Genomic DNA, 10,452 nt, shown 5'->3' with positions numbered 1-10,452 from the left:
GGATCTGTCTAGACTCTGTAAATGTATTCTTTGTTTTTTGAGGTTCAGAAATTACAGCAAATCTGTTCTAGTGAATTTTTTACATTTTTAAGGATTTGATGAGCAAACTCTTATTCCAATATTCTGCATACATGTGTCGTGGAAAGTATTGTAAATAAATTGCATACCCTTACTCATTAGTCATACAAATGAGCTAACCCTGCAAAAAGAAGTATCATTGTTTTTAAACAGTTCTAGACAAAATTGGGCAATTAAGTGTAATTCTCCTCAATCTTTTCCAGCAATAGCAATCTTAAAAGAGGCCAGTTAAATTGGGGTAAGGTGAAAATAATTAAAATAATTCAGAACTATTTAGGCCAGCTTACAATTTCTTTAAGTGCCGTTACTTATTGTTCATTGATTGTGGAATAGTCCATGTTATACTATGAATTGGACGTTCATATTTATAACTAAACAGTTGGACACCAAACCATTATTAATTAAAAGTGTAAATAACACTAATGTTTTAACCAGCTGAATTAGCAACATTAAGCAAGGAAGAAAACTGGGGGAGGATTGGATTTCCTACATTATTTATCTTCCTGGGTATAAGATGCTTTCCTCATGAAGCCATTAACATAAACAAACCCACTAGCGTGGAGGCTAATAAAACCAATTCCCAAAGAGAGAATAAAGGATAGCTTGATAACTACTGGAAGATTCTTAAGATAAGAGTATTTTTTCCCAAGGCCCGCTTGAGAGTGATAGACAAACACTGAGTAAAGATAAGACATCCATCTGCCAGAAACTACAAACTCAGTCACAGCTCGAGTTTGGATAACAGGCTGAAAAATCCCAAAGGAGTCCTCCCTCTGTGAGGCCAGCAGCCAAGACACCAAAATAACAGTGATAACCAAAGAGAAACACGGATGTTCAAGTAAACGTAAAACTAAATAATCGTTTAGGATTCAATTTCAATCAGTAAGTAACTGTAAAAGCACCTTTGACAACCAAACAACCAAGCAGGCTGCCTAATCTGTGAACTGTCTCTTACCACCCTCACAAAGAACGTCTTACTGTTGTGATTCATGGCTCTTGCCAAGTAGCTGAAAGTTACTAATTATTCATAATAGTGAAGAGGTCTCCGAGCCCTGCGGTTCACTGCTTATATCTTCCGATAATTCCATTAAAAATGTTCTTTGAAATGTGTTTTTCATCAAACAAGCTTTTCAAAAGCAGCATGAAAAATCATAACTCAATTGGTACAAAAAGATATCTTAAGGGTTTGGCCCATGAATTTCAGAAAAGATCCTTTCATGTTTTTCCACAGTATGTATTTCAAAATGCTTCATGATAACCTATAAACAAATAAACAAAACAACCTGACATTCAGAGTTTTGAAACGGGGGAAATTATAGTCCTGTTTCTCTTCTGGAAAAAAGTTCTCAGACATTATGTGGTTTTCTCAGCACAAACAGTAACTGTATGCTGTATAGTGTCACTACAATAAAAAAACAAAATGTCCGTTTTGTTTACAGTAAAAGTGAGAGTGTCCTGTTTTTATGTCATTCTCTTCAGCAGACTTAACCATGTGTCATAACCAAATTATAAAAAGATTTAAAGGCACAAAATGTTTTAATTGCTTCTATTTAATAAGCCAGCAAAAATAAATACATACAAGCATACATATACATACATACATACACCTTTCAAACAGAAAATCACAAATACATTGCCCAATTAAAATAAACACCAATGCAGCCAGCCATACCCATTCAATGTATCATTGAATGGGTATGGAACCTGAATCTGAAAACACAACTGAGGCATCTACCAATTTAATGTTCCCCTGACAGCTACCTCCAATCACCCTGTCCTGAACTGTCCATTCCCAGTGAGCTGAGAGGCCAGTCTAAATGAGGACTAAAGTGATTTGCGGTTTTCCCATGTTACCAAACTGGTAATTTCAGCACTATGTTTATTTAAATGTGCCCAATGACAGACTTGATCCCAGGAGAAAGATGTAAGAGCCGTAAGTAGAGAGCACAGCCACAAAATGTGCAACACAATGTGCTTTCTGTGCTTTTGTCCCCATAGATAGGGTAGCGATGTACAGATTAAAGCATACAGCTGAGCAGAAAGGCTATATCTCATGGGCAATCGTAAGGGGATCTATTATTGTGTTCATAATCGGCATGTAGGGGAGGTTGCTGCTGGCTTCAAACACAGTTTCAACATTGCTTTATATCTCTTCAGACTCCTCGTTCCCCATCCTACAGACCGAGTGGGACTGGGCTAGCTAGCTCAAGACTCGAGTCTGCTTGCAGAGTGTGAATTACTTTGTCTGCCCCCTCCAATCCTCTCTGTCCACCGGGTGGATGTAACTAAACATCATTGTGCAGCGAAACAATACGATGTGACACACAAGAGCAGAAAAACAGGAAATTTTTCCCCTCGCACTCTCCGCAAAACAACCGACCGGATTGACAACAGGATCGAGCTATTTTTGTTCGGCTGATTGTTTTCAGATATATGGTATATAAAGATGCATATAAACAACTTAAGAGGCTGAGTTCTGCACCCAGCTTCCTTTAAGATACTATCGTCTGTCTTTTGAGTTGTTTTTTTGACCTGACTCTACGTGTCATATTAAGCATTTTCTCCTGTCCTAGCCTAACCCCCTTTAATCCCATTAGAAAATATTTGAATAGAAAGGGTCTTAGCCCAGTCTCTGTCTTATGTGGTGTTTGTTCATATTTTAACAATCTACTGTCAATTTGCCCTCATAGTTATATATATATATATATATATATATATATATATATATATATATATAAAAAAGAATTAGTGAGACTACTAAAATATGTTTTTATTCAGGTCAAGGAGTAATTTAGGATGGAATGTTTTAATTTATTTTACATTTCGCATACCCATGAATTTACTTTTTACTTAATATACGTTCTGAGAAGAAAAATACAGTAGACATTTAAATTTCAAAGAGTAATGTCCAGGGACTGCCATACAACCTCAGTCTCTACTTTCACTGATGTACCCATTTTGCCATGATTTGTAAGCCACGGTTTAAAATATGTAAAGGCACAGCTTTCAAACTTTCCATTTCTGTCAAGTTGTGAGCAGAACGTTATGAAAAGTGGGTCAAGGATACCAGTTGACAAAAATGAGAAAAGCATTTTTTCTTTCAATGGTAAAAGAGTTCATCTGGATGTGATTGAATGGAAAGAGGGTCTGCCCGGGCAGGGTGTTTAAGGAAAGGAAATTAGGCCACTCCTTTGTCTCTTCGCCTGGCTCTAGGCTGGGCTGCTAAGGAGTTGAGGAAGTGTGCGGCCACACCGGCCCTGTAAGGAGCTGATGTGGGAATAAAACCGATTTCCTCCAGCTGTGTAACACACTTGGCACCAGTAGCTAACTGAAAGCTTTCTGCATGCTTTGTATGGTAATGTGTTCAGGAAGTGCTGACGCGACAAAACCCCTCCAGCATGTGAAGGTGGAGAAATTCCCACTTCCCTCTTATCACCGCGGTACTGCTTGCGTTCACCTGCCCGCTCTGCTTTACTGACAATCATCCATTATTCACTGCTCTGATGAGGTAGAGATCGGAAATGTGCAACAGCAGTAGCACACAAAACGAACAAAAAAACGAATTACATACTGTTCTTCTTCAGTGGAACAATATCCACATTCATTATGACATTGAGCAGTGGGTTTGTTGTTTATTTAAAGACAATGTAATGGGTCAAACTGATTCTTTTGTTGGGTAATTATAGCATTTACTGTGGAAATACGCCACATCCAAACCATGATGGTGGGCGGAAAATGTAAATATAGTTTTTTTGGGGCATTTTTTATAATTAAATTCCATTACTTGTTTCAGTCTTTGACTATAGCACAAAGCAAAGATAAAACGCTTGACAAATGTTAACGCAAAGAAGCAGGGAAAGATGTATCATTGGAATAACAGTGAGGTAGAAAAACAACCAGAAGTATGTACCATCTTTGAAAGAGTAAAGAAGTTACAATGGCAATGGGCCGGACACGCTGCACGAAGAATGGGTCAAACATGGACTCAAATTTTGAATGGAACCAATTAAATTAAAATGACCAAGAAGAAGACCGAACGGAAGATGGAAAGATGAGATCAGCTTCTTTGCTGGTGTCCTGAGAAAGAGACACGGTAGATCTTATTAAGTGGGGAGACCTTCATCCAGCAAGCACTACTCCTCTGTGTAGCATGTACTCAAATTATCAAATCTGTAACACAGAGCTCATTATGAACATTTCCAGCCTTCACTCAAGTCAGTCAGGCTTTAAATTGAAAATATTTCAGAGGACATAGTGATATCTGCAGCTGTAGTCAAGGACAAGTCGGCTGAGTTTCATATAAAACCCAGCCTGGCGAAGGTTAAAAGAAAAGCGCAGCTTCCCAAAGTCAGGGTCGCAGTCACGCCTCCGCCTCCCTTTCCTTTTGAACAGACAGAGCAACGAGAGATTCGCTGGCACCCTGCCTGCTCCTAACGATTTACAAATGCAGCTCCAAGGATCGTGTGCTTTTGTCCAGACCATCCATTTAACAAAGCAAGTGAGCAACTACTGGATACCCTTCTTGGCTACTGTGGGTGTCAAGAAGCCACCTAGGGCCACATGTTTTAAAACAAGTATGTTAATACTGAGGTTTGTTAATCTCAGGTGAGAAAGGGGCCTTGTTTTAACCAAGATCAATCTTGTAATCTACAAATCCAGTGTAGAGGCTTGTCATCAATGTAAAAGATGGGATATTTACACAGATCAATAGTATATTAAGAATATGATTAAATATAAACACAAGGAAATCTTAACATTAGTGCTGATTCTTTTCCATATTTTCTGTCAATGTAGCTGATTGGGACCAATTGTCTGAACTCTTCTGGGCCTAGTCGTACATTTCCTTATTATTTGTTGGGAGCTTCAAAATTTGTTGATTTACCACCCCATTGCTCTCCTCCCTACCATCCTTACAAAAGCTTCCTGTCACAGGAAGAAGCAAAATCCCAGAAGGCTTTGTGCCAGAAACATACTTCCTGTCTCAGGATGGTGCTGAAAATCAAAGTCAACTGAATGAAGAGGGAGAAAAAAAAGACTACATTTATTACACTTTAAAACAAAGGCAGGAATACTATAACACATATTAATTATTTGTGTAATTATTATTTTCAATCACCTTGAAGCTGTTCTGTGGGAAAGTTTTATCCATGCCAATGAGGGTTAGTTCAGGTTATTGTGCTAAGTGATCTAATTATTGAAGCTTTTATAATAACTTAAAGGCAAATTGTATATGAAATTTACATTAAATGCCCAACACACATCCCATTACTACAAAATATGATGTACTAACAGGGTATATGATACCATCACACTTCCAGAAAGTGTTAAATCTTCTCCAAATTGTTTTCTCAGATGAAAATGTTTTTTTTTTTTTAAATACTATATTCCAGGATCACAATACTACAGGTAATATTTCAGATATGTGTGCTTTTACTTTAAAGTCTGATTCAGAGATTGAAAGATGATCTAAATTCACGAGGAGAATACAATCCATCCTATTCCTTCAATATACCTTCCAAAAGGCAGCTAATTTTTCTCACAATGGAGAAGTATGTAGATGACTGAGGCTGTTGATTATACTGTTAAAACCAAAGAGCTGTGATGTACGTTTAGTTCATCCTTTCTTATTTTCCCCTCTTTGGTATGCTAAAGTAACATCAAACATTCTTGAAGACAACTACTGCAAATGACCAATCAGTTACAATTGCGCCCTGTTTTGGATTGTAAGAGGTTTCAAGCCCACAACATTTCCCAGAAAAACGCAAACCGCTCTCATATTTTACCTTAAGGAGGAGCAGGCTTGAATAAAAATAAATGGATAAATAGCCACTAAATGTTACAGTTGGCCATCGCCCCAGCCTTTCTATTTCAAGTGGAAAATGTGTGCTCTCCAAAGTCAAAAAGACTTCTGAATTTCTGACCTAAATAACATATCCCTTCTTAACAATATTGATATTGTCTCAGAATACCGTCAGTAAACAAATTTCAGCCAACAAAACAACCCCTTTATCCTCACATGAATGTCATGGATGTATTGCCTCTGTTCTGGGAAAATTCAATATAATTACGATACATTCAACAGACTGATTTAATTAGGCTAACTTTTTGAATCATGCTATTATGCTAGGAATTCCCTCTCTGCCCGCTTCTGTGGTCACCATATATGGGATCTATGACCGTTTTCTTTCCTCAGAGGAATTAATATCCCAAAAAAAAGGTAACTTAATACGGCTACTTTTTTATTTGGGACCATGTATGACTGAAATGTATCGTTTTAGAAAAAATAAATTAAGTTAATTTGTACATATGATTAAGGCATATTTAAGAACTTTAACAAAACTGTAAAGATCATTGCTTTGTGGTTGCAAACATCTAGTTGCAAAGCCTACTTACAACTGTCATGCTTAATCCCATTTAATAAGACTACTTACAAGGTGTTGAAGGCAATAAAATAATAGATATTTTCTTATAACTAAAGCAAAACTTATTTTTTGTTTCATCCCTGATGTAGTTTGAGCTCAAATATCACCAGAAGGATACAATCAGATTTGAATTTAATCCAGTCAGCATCTCTTGGGAAAAAAAAAGCTGTTTGAATGCTCAGTAGCATACATTTTAAGCATTGTTAGGTCCAGCCCTCTGTACTTAAGTATACAGACTATGAACCATACATAAATTGTGACTCAGGGGAGCAAATAACCAAAGTTGATCTATTCTGCCTGTTCTGTTGATACAGTATATACCCATCCACATGTAAAAGGAAATATCGGACCTTCAGTACATACATTTCTAACTTTATTCAGAAGTCACAAAGCATTATATCCACACACACTTGTACACTAGCTGTCTTAAGAATCTACACTGTGTGAACTTAAACTGCAGATTGTGCCATGATAGTGGAGTTTCTCAACATTTTGCATTTGAATGACAAACAAAAAGCCAATACTGTGTGTGTGTATTTTCTTTGTTCAACTCACTATAGCAGCCGACTCCTGCTCCCCTGCACAGCTTTCCTGGCCTCAGTCTGGCAAGAGGAGATAGGAAAGCTGGTCTATCCCAAAGAGAAGTGCGTTAATAGCCCACAATCGCAGGAAACGTTAATTAACCCCGTGAAACGTGGCTTCCTCTGCACCTGAAGCCGTCCGGAAGTACAGCAAAATCCGCTTACGCTTTTGCCAGAAACTAAAGGCGTACTGTAAATGTCATGACGGTTCTGCCATTTTCTCAGTAGTCTGAGATATCTGGGTTGATAATGTACAGTAAAAGGCACATATAAAAGCAACAATCATTCTCAGCTCCTTCTTTTGCTTTAAAGATACCAAGTCTTGCATTTTGGCTCTAAAATGGAGTACAGCCTCTCATTGTTTAAGCTTCCTTAGACAAATCAATCCAGCATTTTCGATTGAAAGAGTGCTATACATTTACAGCTGTGCTAATCTGTCCCATTGCACAAGTATACCAAGACAATGGGGTGAATTAAAATCAAAAACAACTCATTCAGAGCTTCTGTGAACGGGATGCACCGGGTCTCTAGACCAGTGGCGTGTCCAGAACGTTTTCAACAGGGTTGCAAAGTTTTGACACAGGGACAATTTCGGTGGACCATCCTTATGTCATCAAAGCGGGGGTGGGGGGTACTGACGGTGTTTTGTTCACGCTAGCGGGGGGGTGGGGGTGCTGACAGAGTTTCCTTTCTCTAGACTGTCTGTATTTCTAGGCTGTTTTCTGATTGTGAAAGAAGTACATGTTAATCTTAACATATATAAAAAATATAGGTATGCCGGTCCAGAAAGGCTTGTGGACCTGCATGAGAATTTAATTGTTATGGATGGTTGTCTAATCTGTAAGTTATCCTCTGAGAGAAGCACCCTGCCCTTTTAAAGAAGTGTTTTCTCCTTTTAGAGTTAAAAAAAGGGTTCACAATGTTCAGAGGTCTGCCTATCCCCCCCCTGGTTTCGGTTTGTTTTGCTTCATCAGGCCCACGCGCTGAAGGATAATTTTAAGGATTATTTAATAGAAGTCTTTGTATTTTCTCTTAATATCTAAAAACCTATGTGTGTGTGTATATATATATATATATATATATATATATATATATATAAATCAATAACACAGGAATTATTCAGCGCAGCCACCAGTATAATTCAAACAAACAGAGGCATTTTAAAACAATTGAAATGCTTACAGCGGTCTGAAATCCTGTTTACATAGTGTCCCAATAGAGGCAGACTCCACAGTGCTCCCACTCAGGAATTTCTCCTGCCAAAACCATGTGCACAGCACTGAAAAAACAAATATGATGGAGAAAGGAAAAAAAAAAAAAAGCAAACTTTCTGAGGATTTCAAAGAGCACCAATGCAGGTCTCCTAAATCCACTATGCCAAAGAGCAGCTCTGATCACAAACACAAACACACAAATATCTAGACTGAAGATTGGGGTTTATTGGACGGGTGCCTCTCCGCAGTGACGTCCTCGGGTCCTCCTGCGATCAGAGCCCATGTCGCGCTCCAGGATGTGATGCATGGCCATTGCCTCGCTCAGCATGTCTAGCAGAATCTCGTTGCACAGCCTCAGGTAGTTGTTCTTTTCTTTCAAGGCCTGGTTTTTATGTTTCAGGACTTGACACCTCTTCGTCGATTCTGTGGTCTCCCATTTGCCATTGACGAAGGAGAACTTCTGTCCACCGAGTGTGAGCGATGGGGGCCCAGGGTCCAAGCCCAGCTCTGCTGACCGTGAGTGGTCGTCGAGTGTGCCGAGTGAGGAGACATGGGCGTGCCGTCTCACAGGGGCCTTTCTGGGGTTGAATGTCTGGTTTCCAGAGTTCAGTATACCGGCTGGATTTGGTATTTTAGGGCTGAGTGGAGAAAAGTCTAGCAATCCAGCAAAATCTTCAAACACTTCTCTGAGACGGGGCATTATCGTCCAGATCCTTTCCTGAAGAGACAAACTGTAGCCAATGACAATATGTAGGATTTTAGATGGATTACAGTCAGAATGATTCAACTTTAAATAAGTCTTCGGCCTTAATGTCACCACAATCAATGCGATTATGTCCCCCTCCTCAAATGCACTCTAAATCCCATCTGACGTCTATAGAAATTGACAAAATAAATGACTACACAATATTTAAGTGTTCCACGTACATTTGTTAGCTTGACAGAAATTAACCACCTCCCAGGTTCTGAGTGAATTATATTTCCTCCCGATCTAAATAGCTACAGTAGATATAATCATTTAAAAAATTATAAAATGCTCTTCCGAGTGCACATCTCAATTTAGCTGACTGACAGGACAGATTTTTTTTGTTTGTTTGTTTTAGGCAAACAGACTTGAATTAGGAAAGAAGACAAACGGAAATGTAAGTGAGAAAGGAAAACAAGAACTAGTCTGCGATCTTTGGAATATATTGGCAGGGTTGCTATGGAAACAAAACACAAGTTGCATCATTTCAATAACTCGAGCAACATCCTGAACTCAGCCAACTTGTCATCTTAGGGTTTTATTGCCACACCACAAGCATAATTAACATTAATTGCGTTTCCAGTTGTGGCTTATTTCATCAGACCTTGCCCAGGACTTTCTTTCACTAATCGGATGCGTTTCCAGGTGTATTGTTTTACTGTCGGGTACAAGATGATACAACCCCCCATGAAATGTACATTCATCCCGATAGCCAAGGTGCAGTGAAAGTTTAATATAGAAAATTTGCAGTCTCCAAGATACAGTGAAAGGCTGTTGCTAGCTATCACTTTTGCCTTTAGTTGAATAATTTTTAAACACATTTGTTGTTTTTGAGATAGAAAGACACAAAGCTAGAGAAAAATCAGAGATAGAAATGGAGCTTAAAAAAAAAAAAAGCATATCGTTTTTTTTTTGTTTTTTTTTAATCTACAACTTATTACTTGATCACTTCAAATGATAGGATTTTCCAAAATGTATTTTGCAATCAATGAGGCACGAAACAGGGCACAGGATTATTGTTGTGCTGTACATTAGCACCACTCAGTGGGTAGTACGAGTCTGTACAACACACTCCGGTCCAAGAACAGACACAGGAGGGAGGAACTCAAGAAATATTCTTGCGATAAGGGTTCAGTCTTTTTATTGCTATTTTTGGAATTGGAATGAGAATCTAGAATTTTCAAGCATGACACCACCCCCCACAAAAAGCTGGGAAAGAGTTTCATGGAGAAAAGATTGGAAAACTACCCGGGAGGGATTGCTATTTGCTAAATGCTATTTACATGTACATTTTTTTATTAGCTATTAACCAGCTAATACAGCAATTGTAGTTTTTGTTGCCCTTTTTACAAATAAAGAGGTAAAACCAAGTTATACATATTGTGCAGAGATCATCCACATAAAACACACAC

At 38.4% G+C, this 10,452-nt stretch overlaps 1 pseudogene; it reads right to left on the bottom strand.

The window, feature by feature from the left end:
- Positions 1 to 8,518: 8,518 nt before the first annotated feature.
- Positions 8,519 to 8,995, bottom strand: LOC136762707 (protein chibby homolog 1 pseudogene; annotated as a pseudogene).
- Between the last annotated feature and the right edge of the window lie 1,457 nt (positions 8,996 to 10,452).

The sequence above is a fragment of the Amia ocellicauda genome, chromosome 11 (assembly GCF_036373705.1).
Source record: "Amia ocellicauda isolate fAmiCal2 chromosome 11, fAmiCal2.hap1, whole genome shotgun sequence".
NCBI lineage: Eukaryota > Metazoa > Chordata > Actinopteri > Amiiformes > Amiidae > Amia > Amia ocellicauda.
Note: the sequence above shows the minus strand (reverse complement) of the source record. Positions and strands in the feature narration are given on the sequence as shown.